Source organism: Lichenostomus cassidix, chromosome 8, assembly GCF_008360975.1.
Source record: "Lichenostomus cassidix isolate B80296 chromosome 8, HeHo_3.0, whole genome shotgun sequence".
In the NCBI taxonomy this organism is placed as follows: Eukaryota; Metazoa; Chordata; class Aves; order Passeriformes; family Meliphagidae; genus Lichenostomus; species Lichenostomus cassidix.
The window spans coordinates 2894762-2915126 of record NC_139489.1 but is presented as its reverse complement, the minus strand read 5'-3'; the positions used below and the strand labels follow the sequence as shown (position 1 = coordinate 2915126).

Below are 20365 nucleotides of genomic sequence, written 5' to 3'. Positions count from 1 at the left end.
AAAAACTGCTGTTCTTCAGTAAACATTGGAAGAGAAGACTGAAGATTAATTCAAACAGCTTGGAAAACTGAAACAAGAGAAATGAGCTGAATATTTCCAAATATGGGCTACCTTACTTCAGTATCAAGCCAGGAGAACCTTGGGGCATGAGAGCCAACCAAGCTGCAACTCCCTGGATAACAAGGCCTTAATTAAAAGCTAAATTGCACATACATAAAAATCCCCACAGGGCTCACTTCAGCCACAGAGGTCATGAAATCACAGGCAATCATATGACAAACATTAATCCAAAAGTCCAGGGAACAACTGCTCTGCACACACTCACTCAACACAAGCCACAGAAACACTTGCAAAAATGCCATAACGAGCTTGAGACTTTTAGTACAAATAAATAAAGCCACAAATAGTAACGCCAAAGAATGAGAGAAAAGGAACCACCAAGGGCTCTGGTCTTCTGTAGCGGGGAGTGCTTCAGTGAAAATGCCAAATTAACTCCAAGAGAGAGATTCTAGTGCTCCCCCAGCCCCTCACTTCTCTACTTCACTCCCCCAACAACTCCTGCTAATCTGATCTGGAGAAAAAAGTCTTCCCTGCTCCAAATCTGGCACTCATTTTACCCTCACATACAATCAAAACATGCCAACCAGCACTTGAGATGTTTTTCTTTAATACCATTAGGAGCAATAACACACCGTGTTCAACATCCCATCTCCAGCTGCTTTGGAGAAAAGCAAAAAACCCCAGCTCAGGCAGCAAACTATGCACAGGGGGCTCAGGGAGAGGAATAATTAGCTGATTTATGTAATTCCCACGTTCAGCCCTGGATTTCGTTCAGCACCCAGTGTTGGATGGTCCTGACTCTGATCACCTCCAGCAGATCTCCCCACACACTGTGGGCACCAGGGATGAGCACAGATGGTCCCACACTGAGGTTGGATCCAGGAGGTCAGCACAGGGTGATTTATCTCTTGGAGCACAGCAGACCCTGGGACTCAGCTGCTGTGATTTGGGGGCAACCCAGCTCCTGCCATGGACATCTGCTGAGGATTTGCTCCTCTGTTTCAGCACTGGTTTTGCCATTAAAGACCAGCAGCTTGCAAGAAAAGCAGTTAGAAAACCTGTAAAAGAGAGGAAATTTATATAGGGTGAACCAGGTGCACTGTCACATGTTGGCAGTGCTGACCCACCACCAGCACATTATGATGCACAACCTACCCTTCCTGACCCTGTAGTGCTAATTTTAACTCAAGTCATGATTTAATGAACTTTCTTTGCATTTTCATTTCACCTGGAGGCTTCCAAGACCATTTCCTTTGAAGGAAATGGTGTGAAGACACACCAACCCAGAGCTCGTGGTGGTGTTTGGGATGGTGGGGCTGCCCAAGCAGACTCCTCTAAGAAGATTCCCTGAACCTGTAGGTCCTTTCCCCAGGCCTTCCCTGATGGCTCATTGCATCTCCCACATGTGACATGGAGTCACAAGCCCTTGTCCCAAGGGATAGGCAAATGGGAATAGAAAATAATAATAATAATAATAATAGTAATAATTTTCCAAAAGTTCCTCAGCCTCACTGGTGGAAAACCAGAACCTTGCCAAGAGCAGGAAACAAGCATGTGGATGTACTTTTGAAAAAAACAAACAATGTCCTCTTAAATAGGCCACAAAACAAGACAATTAAACACCAAGTCTGCCAGCAGAAACACACTTGGGACGATGCTTCCCAAGCCTCTCCTCAGCACCCAGCACCATGAGCACAGTGTGGATGTGGGTTTTGTCATGCTGCCTGAGACAGGAAGAGAGCAGCCCCAGCAGCATCACTGTTAGGGTTTGATCCAGAGGCAGCACAGAGCTGGGTTTCCTCTGAGGGTCCAGCCGGTGGGGATGCAGCCACACAGCTGTGAGGGAACAAGCTGTAGCTATAAATGAGTGTTGTTCTCCATCTCCTGACGTCAAGGGAAGCTTTGCTGGCAAGCCCTGCCGAGCTCCAGAGCAGCTCTGCCACCCCACGCAGCCCCCACGTGAGATCTCAGCCGTCTCCCTCCACCCCCAGCCTGAGCTGCTGGCATGGGGCACATCCTGCCAAAAGCTGTCTGCCTAAAAAGCCACTTTCCATCAGCAGCACCCCGTGCTGGACCCCAGACTGATGGAGGAGATGGTTTTTGCCCAAGAGACCCCGGGGTGGGAGAGTTGTGAGTCACCTGGATTGATGGCAGCAGGATGGAGAGAAACCATCTCAGCAGCAGCTTTACCCTCGAATGCTTTTCCATCAACACCTGGTCTTGAGCTGTTGGTCTTTATTTTCATTACTGACTGGGGATATGTCACTGCATGGCTCCCTTTCATAGGGACAGAGATCTTTGTTCTCCTTCTAGAAAACAAAAATAAATAGAATCATACAGCCATTTCCTTCTGCAAATAGTCAGGACTGAGCTGGGGAACAGGTGAGGCCGGGAGGAGCAGGGAACCCTTCGTAGCTGTGATGCAGGATTAAAAAAACATTCCCAGCATATCCTTAAACAAACCCATGAGAGAAGCCAAAGCCACCCCAAACTTTCCCCTTCAGCCTGTAATTTTCAGACAACAAACCAATCCTTTCACTTTTCTAAAGGAGTGAAGAGAGAGGCAGAGAACTGGAAAAACCCTTTATAGAAATATCAGCTGTTCCTCCTCATTCCCACCCCCAGTTCTGTTTTTTGACAAGTTAAAGTGAGGCCATAACTTATTCTGCTTTGTTCGACAGGGCTAATCACACGTGACTCTAATCACTCATGATGTTTTATTGATTTTAAGCACATTTAATCAGAAATTGGCTCGGAGTTAGATTCCTGCTAATTACTGAGAAGCAGCATTTTGAATGACTTCACAATTGGACTGCAGATTAGAATGGACAATATGTACTAAAATAATGATTCATGCATTCAGCTCCCTGGATTTATTTTGTTTATATTGGATTTTTTAATCTTTAAAGACATAATTCTGCATATGGGCAAGCAGCATTTAAAACCCTTAACAAAATGGGTTTAATTTAACAGGCCAGGCTTTCGCCAGAGATGGGATATGTGGGGAACAGTTTATCCCCAGCTAATGCAGCTCTCTCTCTGAAGGTCACTGCAGGTGCTTTGCCCATGGTGACACCACACACAGTGGCTGTGGCACTGCCAGGAGGTGGAGGTGACATCTGGGGACTCCTTTAGCATCCCCACCAAATCCATGAGTTCTGCTCTGAAGTCAGGGTGAGCTTTCCTCACTCAGTCCCTGTTTCCAACCCCAAACCCCAAATGCAAATGTTCCATTAAGGGTAAAGGACAAATCTCTGGAAGGTGTCCATGGTGAGCTGAGTTCTGCCATCACCTCACCCCTCCTGCTGCTCAAACCTTTCAACAACAGAGGGTTAAACAGTTTATAATTCTGTGTTTCTCAACCTAAAAACCACCTTCTCATTGGAAAGCAGATTGTTGCTGATCACAGCCTGGAAACAGATTTTTATTTTTCAACAGCTGCAGGTGTCTTGTCTCCATCAGTGTCCAGGAGACTCCTGGCAATGTGACTGCAAATGCTCCAGTAACATTGTCCATGCTCAGGAAGAGCTGTGGCCAAGCAGAGACCTTTCTCAGCTCTGCAAAACTTCCTCTGGCTCCTGGAAAACACTGATCCATGAGCAACAGGGAAGCTGGAGACTGGCAGAGAGGCTAGATGAGAGGCTACAAGCTATTTGAACTAGTAGGAAAGGAAAATTTCCTTCTGATTGAAAACAGAAACTTTCTGCTTCCATCTCTGCTATTTTATTTTTGTTGGAAAACACGAAGTCACACAGGGGAAGGCTCTCACAGTTTTTCAGCTAAAATTTTCAAGTTTTGAGTTATAAAGTCAAAATTTTCCATTAAGAAAAGGAATCTTTTTTCCCCAACACAAGTCTACTGGGAATACTTACAGCAATCTTGCCAGCCAATTGCTTTCATCAAAAAACAAGCCTAAATTCAGAATTGCACAGAATACTCTGCAACAACCAGTGTCTAAAAAGAAACATCCCCAAAGTCTCCTGTCCTGCTCCCACTCCTTTCCACAGGTCTGTGACACCCCATTTCAGTGGGTAGAACTTGCTCATGAATGATGTGAAACCTCAGTTTCACAGAAAGCTGGGAAATTCACCCCAGAATCACCACTGGCCTCCCAAGGAACCAGCCTGCAAATCTGTGCTAATTCATCCAACATGAAGAAGTGGTTGGATTTTCAGTCTTTAAGTCCTGTTACACTCTGTAATATGGCAAAACTCCAACCTTCATGTAGGACTCAAACTGTAGTAAGTCCAGAGTGTAACTCTGACTCCTTCATCCTCTCCTACATCCTCACAACTCTTCTCATTTCCCCCTGGGCTGTTCTATTGTCACTGCAGGACAGGGTTTATAGGCAAAGGGAACTCTCCCCCTGGTGTAACTTCACTGGTTATAAAAGGGAAACATCTCATTGAGTTGGACCCCTTTAACTTTTTTTCTTCCTTTTTTCCCCCCTACCTTTTTATTCATTCCTTCATTCCTTCTTCTGCTCTTCCAGTTGTCCTTCACTCTGTCTTTCCTTTTTACTTTCCCAGGAGTTGGACTCCTGGAATGCTGTGAGTCCCTTCCAGTCAGGATATTCTAGAACTCCAGAACTCACTGCATCCAGCACTACTGGGTGTAGGTGTTCACAGCCCCGAGGAGTGTTGCTTTAGTAGTTTTCTGAATGGACATGGGTGACAAAACAGCAAATCTGTGTTCTTCCACTCACTGGTTGACTCCAACTGCAGAGTTTTCAGTGGGAAGTACAGGCTTGAAATTATTCTGAAGTTACAGCACCTACAAGAATTTTACCAGATGGAAACCTGAAAAAAGATTGCTGATTACTTCTCAGATGCATTGCTCATTTGTTCAGAGTAATTACTAGATGCAAAACCAAAAATAGACCCTTTTCCTTTGATCCTCTCCAGTTGGATTCTGCACATGACAACCCAGAGCACGTCTCTGGATATTCTGTGCTGAAGCTGCCATAGTTTTCATTCAAAACCCAACCAGTGTTTCTCACCTCACCTATGAAAATGCAAATGAAGATAAAACTTGTCAAAGGACACTGGAAGGAACAACCTGTCCCAGCTCCTCAGAGTTTGCATCCTCCTGGGGGAAGAAATCACATGCAGACTCACTTACAGAATTTGGAGTGTCCCAGTGATGAGACAGTGATGAGACTGTGATGTTCTCCTCTGGTTATTTAATCATTTGTTAAAAAATCCATGCTGAAGCCAGCAGCTAAGGTCTTTGTAGGCCCAGCTTTGGGATTAGCCCTTTATATATAGCCTAGGGCAAAGAGTGAGGAGGAAGAGTGGTTTCCAGGAGGTGTGGATGAAGAGCAGAGCAGATGGGGCCAGGGCAGAGCTTGGCATTCCTCTGTGTGTGAGAGCCAAGGGAGAGCTGGCAGCAGAGCTCAGGGGTGCTGGGGGTGCTCAGGAATATTCAAAGTGACCCAAGAGACACAGGCCAGCTGATTGCTCTGAAAAAGGAGGAGATCCTCTTGCAGTGCAAAGCTGGCTGAGCACTCCCATGCTGACCACCCTGCTCCAGCACTCCCACCAGGAGCTGCCTCAGTCCCCTCCAAACTGCTCATCACCTTGACATGGGCACCTACCTCCCAGGGAGGGGCTGGGAGTGAGGAGCCAGCACCTGGAGTTTTCTCTGCAGGTTTTCTGGTAAGGCTAAATTTAAATACATGGATCTGTTGCTCATCAATGCCTGGAGAGAATTGTCCTCCTTGGACGGCTTTGGTAATGAGGCACCAGGAGCTGGACTGGCTCCATGGCCAGGAGTGAAATGGAGGGTGGAGAAGCTAGGAGTCACACTGCTGGGCCACTCTTTTGGCTTGTAGCAAAGCTTCAGCACAGTAAAACAGTCCCAAATTTAACCATCAGCAAATGATTCCTCTCCCCCAGCACTGGTGCTGAGGCTGCTCAGTGAATGGCTCAGAGAATGGACTGGTGGGGTCATGGTTGAGTTTCCAGCTGTACATTCAATAAACCTCATTCTTTATGCTGAGCATTAGCACTGATATCCTGCATTAGAGATTAGGGCAATACAGTACATTATTTCCAGGCAGGGATTAATTAAATCTCAACATTTCTGAGAGGCAAGTGGTATAAAGGAAGCCATTCATTTCATCAAGGTCCAGATGAACAAGCTTCTCATTTGTTTCTATACTCATTTACTTCATGGTGGAGTGAAAAGTAAACTGGGAACAACCTCCTGTAAATACTTTAAAATACCTGATTATAATATAGATTAGATACTTCCAGAGGTTCTGTGTGCCAACCACTGCTCTTTCCTCTTCAGGTCCTGCAACAGCCTTTGCTCTGCCCTAAAAGTAGGTCCCAAATGTGGCTGCAATGTCCCTTTCAGTACACTGCCCAAATGACCTCTGCAGTGCTTTGTTCTTGATGTTTCTCAGGCTGGAAAGAAGCAGCACAAAGGCTGTGGCACTATGCTGGAAAAGAAGGAAAACTCTGTGTTTTAACAAGGTGAGGGGAGACAAGGTGGGCAGGACTGTGTGTTTTGCTCCTGGGGGTGTGAAGGAGACCCAGAAGGGATGAAGATGGGGCAGCAGAGCTGATACGCCCTGCAGATGTGAAGTGGGAATCCACCAGCCAATGTCTTCAGGGGGATTTTTCCCAGGAAAAGGGGAAATCTGCCATCAAAACCACCAAAGCTGAGCAAAACACTGACTTCACTAGAACTCTTCACTGGCAAGACTGCTCACAGGTTGACTCATTGTCCTCCCTTGCCCATGGTGCTCATGTCCACATGCATGGCTGTGGAGAGACCTGGGGATGCCTGTGCCATTCACCACAACAGGGCATTTTCCATGGTTTCTTGGCTTTTTTCTGGGGCACTGAAACAGCTGGGGCTGCCCACAGCTGCTCACTTTGCTTTTTCAAAGTCTGCTGTTACTTGTTTGGGCTTATTTAAACTTGCTTTCTTCCTGTTCACTTTTATTCTGCTTTTCTTCATCAAAGTCCTGCTTGGGCCGATGAGGGATTTTGAGACCTGGAGGGTTTCCACAGGTCTGGCTTGTATTAGAGGGGGGCAATTTCCCAACCACCGGCTGAGTTTCAACATTCCCCCTCTCCTTGCCTTGCTGAGGAAAACCAGGGGCACACAGCCTCCTGCAAAGACTCCTTTTCCAGCAGGATAAAATCAAGGTGAGGGAATTTTGACAACAGAGAAACAGAGTGGGCTGGACTGGAGAGCTGCTGCCAGCATGCTTGGTGTTGAGATTTATCAGATTGAGCACAATTTCTGCAGGTCTACCTTCATCCTCCTCCCTCCCTGCAATCACAGCCCCACAATCACAGCAATTCCCATTTCTGCACAGGGGCTCTTGCACAGCCCTGTCTCACCGAGCTGATTTAGGGCCTGGAGGTTCTTCAACCTGGGGATGAACACTGCTGGGACACCTTGAAATGAACTGGAGAGCTCAGATTTTGCTGGACTTTTATGAACTCTAGGTGCAAGGCAAGTCCTTAGGGCTGAACATCATTGTAGTCTTCAAAAAACCTACATTGTGTAAAGAGAAACAGAAGGGTAAGTTGAAGCAAGTGACATTCCCAAACCAGTGCCAGTGCCACGGTAACAATATAAAAACCATCATAAATCTGGGGTTTGTCCTTCATCATTTCAGTGCAGCTCAAACTGATCAAGAAGCAAAATGTTTTGAAAAGCAATGAAGTTTTAGAAAAAAAAAAGGATTTCATAGACATGATATACCCCACCCCGAGAAACATTTAAGGTCAGGTTGGAAGAGGCTTTAAGCAGCCAGGTCTGGTTGAAAATGTCCCTGTTCATGGCAGAAGGGCTGGGTCAGATGACCTTTGACAGTCCCTTCCAAACCAAACTTTCTGTGATAAGCAGCCCGCTATTTCACTCCAAATAACAGCTTTGGTGTCTTTCATCATTTAGAGGAGAGTTTCCTCCTGGTCCTTCTCATGGATTAGGATCCATCTCAAACCACCAAAAAACCCCCAAATCCACTGGGCAATGATCTCCATGTAACACAGGGCAGTGAGTGACTGGAAAGGCTGTGCTGAGTTCATGAATGCTGGAATTGAAGTCTCCATTTCCCCCTCCCAGCTTCCCCCTTTCAGGCTCAGCTGCACAATATCAGTTGAGGTCCCCCGTGTGTCTCATGTGCGGGGATGTTGCATTTTAAAGGTGCCATCGTGCAATTCAGCACTGGCAATGTCAGGAGAGGTTCTGCAGAGCCAGCAGTTTTTGCAGGGAACCACGAGATGGCGATGGAATAGAAATTTCCATCCAGAGGAAAAGCAGTTTTGTGTTACTGGGAAAGGGCTGAACCCCCTGCATGCTGAGCCCTCTGCCAGAGAATAAAAAGCAGGGAGGTGTTGAAATTTGACATTATTTTCCATCTTTCTTTTGAGCAGCGCATATACTGGTTCTGTATTTATAAGATTATCAAATATCTGAAGCATAGCCCAGTTTTCCTCCTTTTTTTTCCTCCGTTTTGTTTTTTTTTTTAAACATTAGTATATGCCTTGAAATCTGTTAGAGCAGAAACTTCATTCTGCTATGACCAAGCAAGTCAGCACGAAGGGGCAGGAAACTGCAGCCTTTTAGAGTTTGCTGCATAAGAGTCATTAAAAAGAGTATCTTTGCTTTCCCTAACTCCATTTCCCAAGAGATATGTCCATCATTGATCACCCCACTGAAGGAAATTTTGAAACAAAATGAAAAATTAATTAAGGTTTGTAATTAAAACACAGAGGCATGGAAAATGGGGAGCAGGTAGTAGCAATCCCTCCACCCTCTGAGCTCAGCCTTTCCCCCAGGATGGTGTGGCTGGGATTTGGAAGGTGAGATGAATAAATGTGACTTGGGGTGCAATCTGGATATTAACAAGGGTCTGAATATTGCTACTTTAACCTCCCCTATTTTATTACCTTATTGTTCTGATGGTCTTTCCCCTGTACTGGAAACATATCCACAGGAAAAGGTGCAGACCTTTTTATTTAATTAATGAATATTCATCTAATGGTTTGGGTTGGAGGGGACCTTAAAGCCCATTCCATTCCAACCCCTGCCATGGCCAGGGACACCTTCCACTATCCCGGGCTGCTCCAAGCCCTGTCCAGCCTGGTCTTGGACTCTTCCAGGGATCCAGAAGCAGCCACAGCTTCTCTAAGAAACCTGTGCCACTCTCTGACCATCCTCACAAGGCCCCGTGGTCACTCCTGTGATTAATCCCAGCACCAAGGAGTAATGTTGGCAGTTTTATACAAGGGGAATCAACAAATCAACAAAAATCAAACTCTTTTCAAATGCCTGCAAGGCAGAAAACAAAATCTATGTCCAATGTCTCCATCCTCCCTCTAAAAACACTCAGCGAATGAGTACTCAAATCCTAAAGCCCTTAAACAGGTTATTTTTGGTTTTTCATGTCACTTTTTTAGGTAAATCCATTAAAAAAAATGTGTGCTTCTTCTCTGGGTCTCTGTACCCCCAGCTGCCACAGGGCAGGGCATTGGAGCAGCACCAACTTCCCACCAAGCTCTTTGGATCCACACAGGGAGAGGGTGGCAGTTTTCACCTTCTTTCTCCAGGGCAGCAATATTTCTACTGCCAACCCCAGATCTGGGGACCTGTTAAACTGAATGAGGATAAAGGTCCAGATTTTGAGCCCATAATTCAATTAGGACTTGCACAAATGCAGCTTCAAAGTGCCCTCATGAAAATTTGCCCTGCAAATTAAAACTTCCCTTTGCAAATCTGCCCTTTAGGTTCCTGCTTGAGAAGGAGATGGGAGACAGCTTGAGGAGATTCATTTTTCCTCTAGTTTATATATAACTTGCTAAGCTTTTTATTTTTTCAAATGAGCTTACTATGTCCAATTTAAGTCAAAATTTAATGATCCCTGCAGTAATTCATTTAAGGATACAGCTTCCATAAACGGCGTAGCATAAGTCAGGGAATAACTGTCCTTGTCCACAGCGCAATCATTAATCAACTTTATTAAAATCAGGATTGGCTGAGGAGGTTTGCATAATAAAAGAAGAGTCAGAGCCTTTTCCAGGACTAAAATGGACCTGAGACCAAACTTTGGATGCTTCCTCCCCACTTCCCCAGGATTTTGTTCCATCTGCCTTGGGAGCATCCAAGTCCAGAGTTCATGGTTGGGCTCATGTGTGGAGTTGGGTGGTATGATAGTGATCCTAAAAAGGGTTCAAATAGACCAATAGTCCCTAACACAGAGAGGCAGGTTGCTTTGCACTTAGGGCAGGAAGGGCATGTGGCAAACATCCTATTTCTGGCAATTTTAGTGTTCTTTCTCAACGCTTTGGTGGAGGGATGCTTTCTGGATGGGGCATTAGCCTTGCAGTAAGCACCTGGAGTTATCTGCTGTTATTTTATGCTATTTTATATTATTATATATTATTTTACATCTTCATCTGCCCCTCAGCTTGGGCAAGGCTTTGGATGCCTGCTCTGCTTAGCGAGCGACCTGATGCTGAGTGGCTCAGCCCCTTGGCAGGCCAGGGGAGGCAGGAGCAGCCCAGGGTGCCACCATGAGGGACCAATTAGATCTCTGGATCCAATTAGCAGCAGCTGTGATTTGTGTGCATCCCTCTGTACATATGGCTGTGCTGAACTTTCCCTCTGTTTGAAATGTCCTCACTGAGCACGGGCGAAACGAGAGGAAGAACATTTGTCTGGGTTTTTTCTGAAAGCCTTTATCGTGATGGACGAGGAACCTTTTACATCACTCTCCAACTTGCAAACAAATTAGGTACCTTCATCACCTTCCCCTGATAGTGGAGCTGGCAGTGACAGCCCGATGAGCTACTGGGGAGAGGGTTTTGGGTATGAAAGTGTTTCATTGGACATCATCAACCAAGTTTGCTGGAAATAAAATATAAGTGAAGTCAGATGCTGAGAGCTTAAGTGTCCATGCATTAACCAAGATGGTTTCCATCTCGTGGAGCAATTTGGGCTCTGGCCATTTAGGGCAGGACAGGAATTGTTATTCATTTTAATGGATGCTGGGCATCCAAATCCCTTTGGTGGGATTGAAACATCTCATCCCTAATTTCTCTGTGTTTCAGTCCCTCACATGCAGCCAACTCCTGCAGGGCACTCCAGGAAAGTGTTACTGGTATTACCCATAATGATCTTCAGTTTCATTGAAGAGATCAGAGTAAGAAGAAGAGAAGGAAAGGTCCAGGTCTGTTGACAAAATGTCAGGGAGATGAATAGAGCTTGTTCCTTCTTCCCCATCAGTGGTTTCAGCCCAGAAATAGAAGATGCTATCACCTGCAGCCCAGCAGCAGCCCTGTGCTCAGGGTTTCACAGGCAAGGAGGCAGCAGCAAAGGGAGGAGATAAAACCACTTCACAGGATGCTTAAAAAACTTAGTCATCTAGCTGGAAAGTCTCTGTTAAAAACGGCAGTGTTGGAGAAACGCCTGCAGACATACATAGCCTTGACAAAATTTTTTGGGGTAGAGAACAGGAAACAAGACCCCAGATTATTTTATTGCTCAGTAAACAACTCAGTGTCTCATTGCTGGCAGTGCTTGAAAATCACAGAGTCCTATAGGTTGGTAGTGGCCTCTGAGATTATCAGTGTTTGGCACCAAACCACGTCCCCAAGTACCACATCCACACACCTTTTGAACACTTCCAGGGATGGTGATTCCATCACTTCCCTGAGCAGCCTGTTCCAATGCCTGACCACACTTTCAGAGAAGACATTTTTCCTAAATAAGCCTTTTTACACAGCAGCCAGCTGGAATTTAGCTCCTACAGAGGAGTGTGGGGAGAGGTGGTAAGCCAGTTAGGGGAGAAGGAAAGGGGCTGAAGGTTGCATGACATCACTTCAGAGCATCTGAAAAAAACCCAAAATAATTTCTCCCTATTTGGCTGAAAACTGAAGGAGCAGCTCCACATCCCTTCTCTTACAGGTGGTTCAATTTGTCTTTCCTTGGTGGGGAGCAGGTAAAGTTGGGCAATGTTATTCACAGAGGGGAAGGATAAAGTGGTGATGTTTTCCACAGAAGAATTAAATTTGATCCTTGGAAAAAGATAAACATGTCTAAATGCCCAGCCCAAATGCTGAAGTCACAGTAGCTGACCCACAGAGAGGAAGAATGGTTTTGTGGTTAAGGCACTTTGTTGTGATCTGAAAAGTCTGGGTTCAATTCCATTCCCTGAGTGCTCACAGACAAATCACTTCCTATCTTTTTGCCCAGCTCACTGTGTATAAAATGAAGGTGATAATTCTTCTTTGCTTAACAGATAGTCCTGGCCATGAAGAGTTTGCAGTCATGGTGAAACCCCCACATTGTGGATTGAAGCAACAAGTTTCAGGAGCGTGTCACTTTGATAATGATTTTATTCATTCTCCTTCATGGAAGGAGCTGAATTCCCCACTTGAAAGCAGCATATTATAGCCACAATCCACTCCTCTTCATGGGTCTGGATTTGAAACCAATTCTTGTATTAAAAAAGATGAATTGCAGCACAAAAATGACTTAATTAGCTGTGTAGACAGCCAGTGTGAGCACAGAATACCCCGAGCGAGGGTCCTCTCCAGCCAAACATCGTCCTTTAGGGAACTTGGCATTCCTTCCAGGCTGTGTGTCAAGGAGACTGAGCAACTTTACATCAACACAACATGGATTTTCCTTCTACCAAACTACTCTGCAATCTGTAATTTTTAACCTCACAAGTTTGAGATTGTACCTTAACATTTGCAGGAAGCAGATGGCTTCTGCATACTGCCGACCTGTTGTTACAAAAGCATCTTCCAAGAATTGTTTTCTACCCACAGTCGCTAACCATAATTAACCTTTCATATGATTTAATAAACAGCAAAAAATATTTGCCATCTCATATTAATAAAGAGAGCTTTTCAGGACATTTTTCCCCCCTCTTCAAGAACGTAGACGCTGCGGTAATTTTTGCATGTGCTTGCTTTATTGCTTTTCAAATTATTTAGGGATGCAGTTTACCTATGCAGATTAAGGCTGAGAGGGACAGCAGAACAGTGGATGAGCAGAGCATCTTTTGGCATGGCACAAAGTGACCTTTTATTTCAGGAAAAAAAAGGAAGTTTGAGTGAGAAGCACGACTGCTAAGCATGGGGCAGAGAGGGAGAGCAGAACCCACCGACAGCCACGGTGATATCAAGATGTGTTTTCCAGCTTTCCCACACTCATGATTTTAATGCTTCATGGAGTTTTAAGTGATAATAATAGAGTCCTGTAGTACTTTGACCTTTTTTATATTGAGAAACTTCACTGACTGGTCATTTTTGGGCAGAGGGCTCTCTCTATATATACATACCGTGGTGACAGACACCTCCAAAGTGCCTGGGAGACAGCTAAGTGCAAAGTGGGATATTACCATGATTTCATTAATGAATGAAAATGAAGATGTTGGCTAAGACTTCCCCCCATATTACAGGGGAAATTAAATGGCAGACATAAGTAAAAAGCTGGCATGAGGGACCAAAGTACATCTCTCTGTTCCTGATGCATAGTTGCTTTGGCTTAGGATATCAAAGACTTTCTGAAGAGCTGAAACTATAAAGGAAATATTCTCTTGGTTTTAACCAATTTTCATAATGGGGATTAGGGAACACTGTCCCTGCTAGGACAGGAGAACTTCTTTAATTAATATTACTCGTGACTGTTGAGTGCTCATCATCCATTAGTATGATAATGTACCTTTGAAATTACAAATACAATTACGATGATAACTGCTTGGCTATAAAAAATATAATAAAATCATATACATACAAAGACTGACCTGCAGCCCAGGAACTGATTCCAGGAGATGGTCCCAGGTTTTCTGCTTTCTCCCTGGTTTTGCTGGTGGATTGGAATTTGCCAAATGGTGTTTGGTTCCTGTTTACTATCAATGTGCTGCCAAGATCGAAATGGATCAGCTTCAATTGAGATGGATGCACAACAAATTAATGCAAGCCCACGGAGGCTGACTTTGTAGCTGAAAATAAAATATAGTAGAACAATTTTAAAAAATTGCTCTCTGGATCTAGAAATTAGGCAAAGGAAACCAAAGATCTCAAAGAGACAAGTATTTCTTTTAAACCAAGCATAAAACTTCTGTCTTTATAGATACAATATGCCCCTGAAAACAACCAAATAGTTGCAATGTTTTCTCTGCATCACATCTCACATGTTGACTCATATATTTGCTTGCCTGGAATATAGCAGAAACCCACCATTTCGTTGAAGATGATATTTCTTTAACTACTTTCAGTAATAAATGCTTCAGTTATGCCAGACTGTGTCTACACTCCTTTTTCTGCTTCCTTTTGTGATAATTTTGTCCTAGTCTTGCTCTAGAGGTTTTTTTTGGTGTTCTTAGATTTTATCTGGTTTAGAATAAATTTTTAAAAAATTATTCCCATTATAAAAATTATTTTCCTCCAAAGACTGTGAACACAAAATGTGCACTGTGATATTAACACAAGTCTGAAATATGCAAACACAGTTTTTACTTTTGTAGAGCTCAGTGAGATACAGGGTATAAGAAATACAGGATCAGTAATCTTTTATACAATCCTTTTCCTCTTTGCATGTGATCTTGAGATGCCCCCTCTGACTCTGAAAATTCAGAGTTTGGTGCTGCTGTTTTCCTTGGAGACTTTTTTTAAGCTCCAAGCCCAGTTTACAAGGTCTGCCCAATTAAATTTTTTTTCCTTTCCAGTTCACTTTAAGATTCAGGTGGAGGTTTAGCCTTTGACCTTCTGAATTTTCTTTTTCCTGTCCGATGTCGCAATATTATTATTATATTATTATCATGATTTTAATATAAAGCAGTTTTCTCGCTGTGGTTTCTTGTTTTGCTTTTTTTTATTTAGCCTTTTTTTTTTTTTTTTTAACTTTCTTTTTTCCTACAGGATGGGTTAAACAGTCACTCCCAGCACTTTTTGGATTCATTGGATCCAGCTCAAATCCACGGGACAAACATTTTGTTGCCACAAGAGCCCCGAGGATCTATAATCTGCGGTTCCTTTCAGTCCCCTGGCAGGCATTTCCAGCCAGGAGGTGTTTGATGGGTTTTTTTGGAAGAACACGTTTTCATTCAAGAGATGTTACAGCAAAATTCGAGCAAGGTCTGCAGTGGTCTGTGTCCGAAGTAACAAAGCCAGCTTTCTCCTCGGGTTTGGGTTTCTTTTCAGCACTTACCAACTTTGTCTCACAACACCCCTGAGGAGGCAAAAGGGTTTTTGTTCCTTTATTAGCAGGCAGGGGAAACAGGACATTAAAATCCCAGTGCTGCAGCAGGAGCAGCCCTGGGGACGCCTTGGCGGGGCAAAGGGGGGTTTGGGGTGATGTTTTGGGTACCCCCCAGCCCCTGCTCACCATACCCACCCTAACCTCCTCTCACAAATGTATTCCCACAAAATTCAGAGCCACAAAGCTTTGGGAGAGCTGCTTTGGCGGGAAGGCAGAGGATTTATTTGCTGCTAACCTCTTTGGGGAGTTATTTTTTTGTCCCTCTCCAGCCTGCACATGGCTCTGCCATCGCTGCCGCCCCTCGCCAGTTTTAAGGCATTTATACACAGATCCCTGTGGAGGAAATGGGCTCTTTTTGTCCCGTATTGCAGATGGCAGCTACGAGAGAGGAAGATTTATGTCACTTGCCCAACTTCGCCCTGGAAGTCTTTGGCAGAGATTTGCACCCTGGTCTCCAACCTCACGCTACAATTTGTGACCGTCGCTCCTGGCTCCACTTCAGCCTCTCCTCTCTCAAAGCAGGGAGAAGGACCATTGCCATCTTTCACCCTTTTATAACAAATCTCAGATCATTTATTACTATTTTTTTTAAAACCCCTCTCTTTGAAGTGGTGTGAGAGTGTGGAAAATTCCACTTTCATTAAAAAGAAAATTAAAGTTATGGACAAAAAGGCTGAAGCAGAAAGACTAGAAACTGAAATACTAACAGAAACAATTCAAGATTAAAACAACAATCTGCTGCTCCAAGGGTCATCCTGTGATTTACATGGAGTAATTCATGATTTTCCAGCACAGTTGCTGGGCAGACCTTAAAGATCGATGCCTGAGAGGGAATACTAATTTTAAAAAGTATTCAGCTCCCCATCAGATGTTGAGGAGTATGGCATGCTTTCATTTTTTCGCTGCACATTAGCCAAATTAAATCAAAATAAATATCAATGAAAATATTGCACAGGACATAAAACCCCATCCATTTGTACTCTATCCATATGCTGCTTTATGAGACGCTGAGTTTCTCTCCTGCTCCGCTCTCCTCTGCCAGCCCCGAGCGCTCAGCAAGGCGCGGAGTCCCCGATGCGCTTTAGGCATTCATCCCTCCAATACTGCACCCCAGGGCTGCCTGCAGTTTTGTTCTCACCGTGTGTCTTCGCCAGGCTTGCTTGTGCCCGTGGCCAGCAGCCCTGGCTTGGCCAACGCCTGCCAGGCCACCTCCAGAGCCGGCCACCGGCTCGGGCTGCAGCGCCGCGGGACCAGCCGCAAGGTGCATCCCTGCCAGCAAAAAGTGCAGCTGCTAAAAGGTGCTTTGTCCGTGAATTATCTTAGGGTGGCTTGGACAGAGCAAACATTTTCATGTCCAGGAAGTTGTTTCTCAGGGATGCTGGCGCACCCCGCGGGGTCCCTCGCTGTGCATCTGCATCCTGCAAAGAACGGAGAGACAGAAATCACAGAAATCACAAACCACAACTCAGGGCTGCAAAATGCAACTGATTTGTGTCGGCTAAGGAGCAGCAATTTCTGCTTTTAAAACCGGTGCAGTTTAGGGTAATGTGATTAGAGATTCAACATTTCCCCCTCTCATTATTACTTAGCTCCCTCATTTGAATGCTCAGGTTTGAGGGAAGGGGGATTGCTTGGAAATTACAGACGCAGCCAAATTTCTTCCTTCCCCTTTGACAGGGCAGCGCTGATGGTTATTGTTCTTTTCTAGCTGCATTACGCTGTCCTTGATTTTTGTTTCAAGCAGTCTAATGGCATGATGTCAAATCCTGCTAATTGGTTTAGGATTAAAATGCAGGGCCACATCACTCTCTTGATTAACCAGCAGCAAAACTGCTTTTGTCTAACGATCGTTTCAGAGGAGAAAGAAAATAAAGCATATAAAGGAAGCGTCAGGCTTTTGTCAGTAAAAATACATAGGAAACTGCTTTTTTTTTTAAGGAAAAAAATTGCCACTGTGAGGCCCACTAAGTTTTGACTTGTAGCAGTTAAAAAGCAGCCCTGCGGGGAAAGATCGCTTCCTGAGGAGCAGGGACTGTGTTTTTATCCAGCATCCAGCCACTTGCTGTGCTACACCAGAGCATTCACTGCCAGAGCTACTTATATTTAATACACCAGCAACAAAAAATCAACAGCAATGCCTCAGCCCCACTTCTGGCCTCTCTGAAACTCAAACGATTCCAGTCCCAGCCGAGTTTGCACCAGGATAAATAACCCAGGACTGAGCAAAGGCTGTGGTGGGCAGTGCAGCACCAGAAAATGCTGGTAGCTGCAGGCCCTAGCAGGGACTTGAGCAGGATGTGGGATGCCTGGAGCCATGGGAACGGGGTCTGCATCTGCAGCATCCCCCTCCACTCACCCCAAGGGCTCAGAAATTAATTCTGCATCCTGAAACGGGGCAGTACGTGCTGGGACAGAGCTCACCTGTTGGGTAATGAGCATAAAGAGGTAGTTTTTCATGGGGATTATTGGGAGGGGAAGCAGGGAATGCATGGTTCAAATTAAAACAGTGGAAGCAAACCAAACCACTACTTTGCTACCCCTCTGCTATAAAAAAAATACCCCAACACACCCACAAAACACCCCCATCAACCCTCAAAGATTCTCCCTACTGCACTGCTTAATCTCTTTGGCTCCTGTTTTCCCTGACCAGCTGAGGGATTTAATTTCCAGGGAATTAGACGTCCAATTCAGGGCATTGTTTTGGGAATTGTGCACACGATTTACCACACACAGCCCTGAAAGTCACCGTTGGACCCAGAGCTCCCAACACGCTCCAGTCCCATCCCTGCTCCGCCGGGAGGTGAAAGGGACTTTATTGGGAAGGTTTTGATGCATTTGGCATGCCTTTGAACCTGGCTCCCCCAAAGAGAGAGAATGAACTCAGGCGGAGAAAGAAAGAGGAAATAAAAGGGCCCTTCCCATCTGCCTGGCTGCATTCAATGGGGAGCTTTTTAAAAGGTATAATAGAGGTTTGTGGGTTCCTGCTGAGATTTGTTCTGGTCAACTTCTCCAGGGCACTCAGACGGGGCGGTGTGGTGTGCCCACCCTCCCCCAGCACCCTCAGAAAGAAATTACAGTGGGTTTCCTTTTTTTTTATTTACTTTTTTCTGCTGCAAAAAGTGTCTGCCCTGCACACACATGGCTCTTGCACAAAAGTGACTTGAGCCAACCCCACTGAAACCTAATGTGGGTGTTTCTCTGGGTTTTTACCAGCAGTGCAGTTAATCCTGGCATTTCCAAGCATGGCATTGAGGCATCCAACCCCCAAATACCCAGCCCAGAGAGCATCTAGAGAGTGATACCCAACCCTAGAGAGCATCTCTGGGACAGTGGGGATGGGGAGCATCCTAGGGCTCAGTCCAGTTTTCCAGCATCCCATTGTGGAGGTAAATCAACAGCACATTGGCCTCACTCCAGAAGTTGTCCTGCTCTTTATTGTGCTCTGTGCCTTGTTGGTGTGATTATTAAAAGCCAGGTCAGCTGCAAAGCTGATTTTTTTAATGCACTCCTGGCCCCAGAGCAGACAAGATGACATTTAACAACACCAAACTCTCAAGAAGGGGCCCTGTGTCAGCACCCAACAGGTACAGAAACGCCTGAGAAGCTCTTGGCTGTCGTGAGCAGCTTTCTGCTTTGCAAACTATGATAGAAAGAGTGGAAATACGTTTTGTCTGCTTTTCCCTGACTCCGGGACTCCAAAGCAGGAAGATGAGAACATCCTGCACACATGTTAATTAGTCATTCCTTAAAACCAAATGTCACAGCGCTCATATTTAATTCCAAGAACAGACTGATGAATATGTACGTATAGTTATATTTCATTTACATACTCTGGGATTTGTTAAGAGACGCCTAATAAAACCATCTAAAATGAATTAGATGTTCTCCTAACAACATTTATTCTGAATTCACGTATATCAGAGGAACGTTCCCAATACTGTAATAGGGGCTTTTTGCAGAAATTAAATACATATCTTGCATTTCATAAATGAAGATCGTGAATTAAAGCAGCCACCTCTAGATGGGATTTGATTCTTGATGTAGCAAACACACGAAATGGGGCTTGAGGGTCAGGAGAGGCAGTGATTGGGTTTATAGGAGCCCAAAGAGGATGAAGCTCAGCACTCAGAACACTGGAAGAAAGTGTCCACATAAGGAAAATATTAAAGGAACTGAATCAGCTCCTCAAATCCAGCAAGAAAAGAAAATCCCCTTGAGACATTTGCATCCTCTTATTTTCAATTGTCAGTTCTATATCTAATACATTTTAATTTTTTTTTCCTTTGCTCAGAGCCCCTGCCCTTGGAGTGAGGTTCATCCAGGTAGCTGCACTCAAAAAATCCATTCCAGCCTGGGACGTCCTTAAGGCAATTTTTTCCTTTTTCAAACCAAACCAGTTTATAGGAAAACCTCTGTGATTTTGGTTTTCTGTTTTGCTCTTCCCCTCTAAGTGCCCTGCACCCTGCGAGCTCCCAGGGCTGCTGGTCCTGGCAGGAGCAGCATCAGCTCGACAGGTCCTGCCGCGGGAATTCAGCTCACACTGCAGCCGATGTGTGAGTCTGGAACAAATCTGGCTCACTCCCTGCCTTGGCTGGCCTCCGTAGGGCTAAGAGGGGTGGAAGGCAGTAAAATCTCCTTTCAGTCTATAAAAATCTGCAGAGATATTTGGAATGTGCAGAGGGAGCAGATCTCCCGGGTAAACCGGAGCAATGATTAAAATAGTCACTTTTCTGACTGTAATCGCAATTTAAATACTGCAGCTTTTGTTTGCAGAATGGCTTTGGTTTATATTCTAGTGACAGTCACACAACTCCAGGGGTTGTTTCTGGAGTTAGTGGCAAAAACATGTGGATTGAATTTAAAGTCTTAAAGTTAGACGATCAACGTTTCTCCAGCAAAGATATTGCCAGTGTCTCGTGAGTCATAATTTTAAATCATCGGGAACCTGAACACTTCTCATTAAATGATTAAAGGAAACAGTAATGAAAAAGCTAAAAGAAAGGATAAATATACAGCCACAGAAACAGGAACATCTATTTTCAAAGCAGAAAAAAATACTACCATCCTG

The 20365-nt window shown here is 44.7% G+C and overlaps 1 long non-coding RNA gene across 2 annotated transcripts; it reads right to left on the bottom strand.

The window, feature by feature from the left end:
- Positions 1 to 623: 623 nt before the first annotated feature.
- Positions 624 to 5702, bottom strand: LOC146433640 (uncharacterized). 2 transcript variants are annotated; one of them, XR_014853605.1, is made up of 3 exons: positions 5182 to 5702; positions 2200 to 2369; positions 624 to 1118 (listed from the first exon to the last, which is right to left on the bottom strand). It is a non-coding gene; the product is annotated as an uncharacterized LOC146433640 (long non-coding RNA). The 2 variants fall into 2 exon arrangements; XR_014853606.1 differs by lacking the exon at positions 5182 to 5702 and adding an exon at positions 4513 to 5078.
- Between the last annotated feature and the right edge of the window lie 14663 nt (positions 5703 to 20365).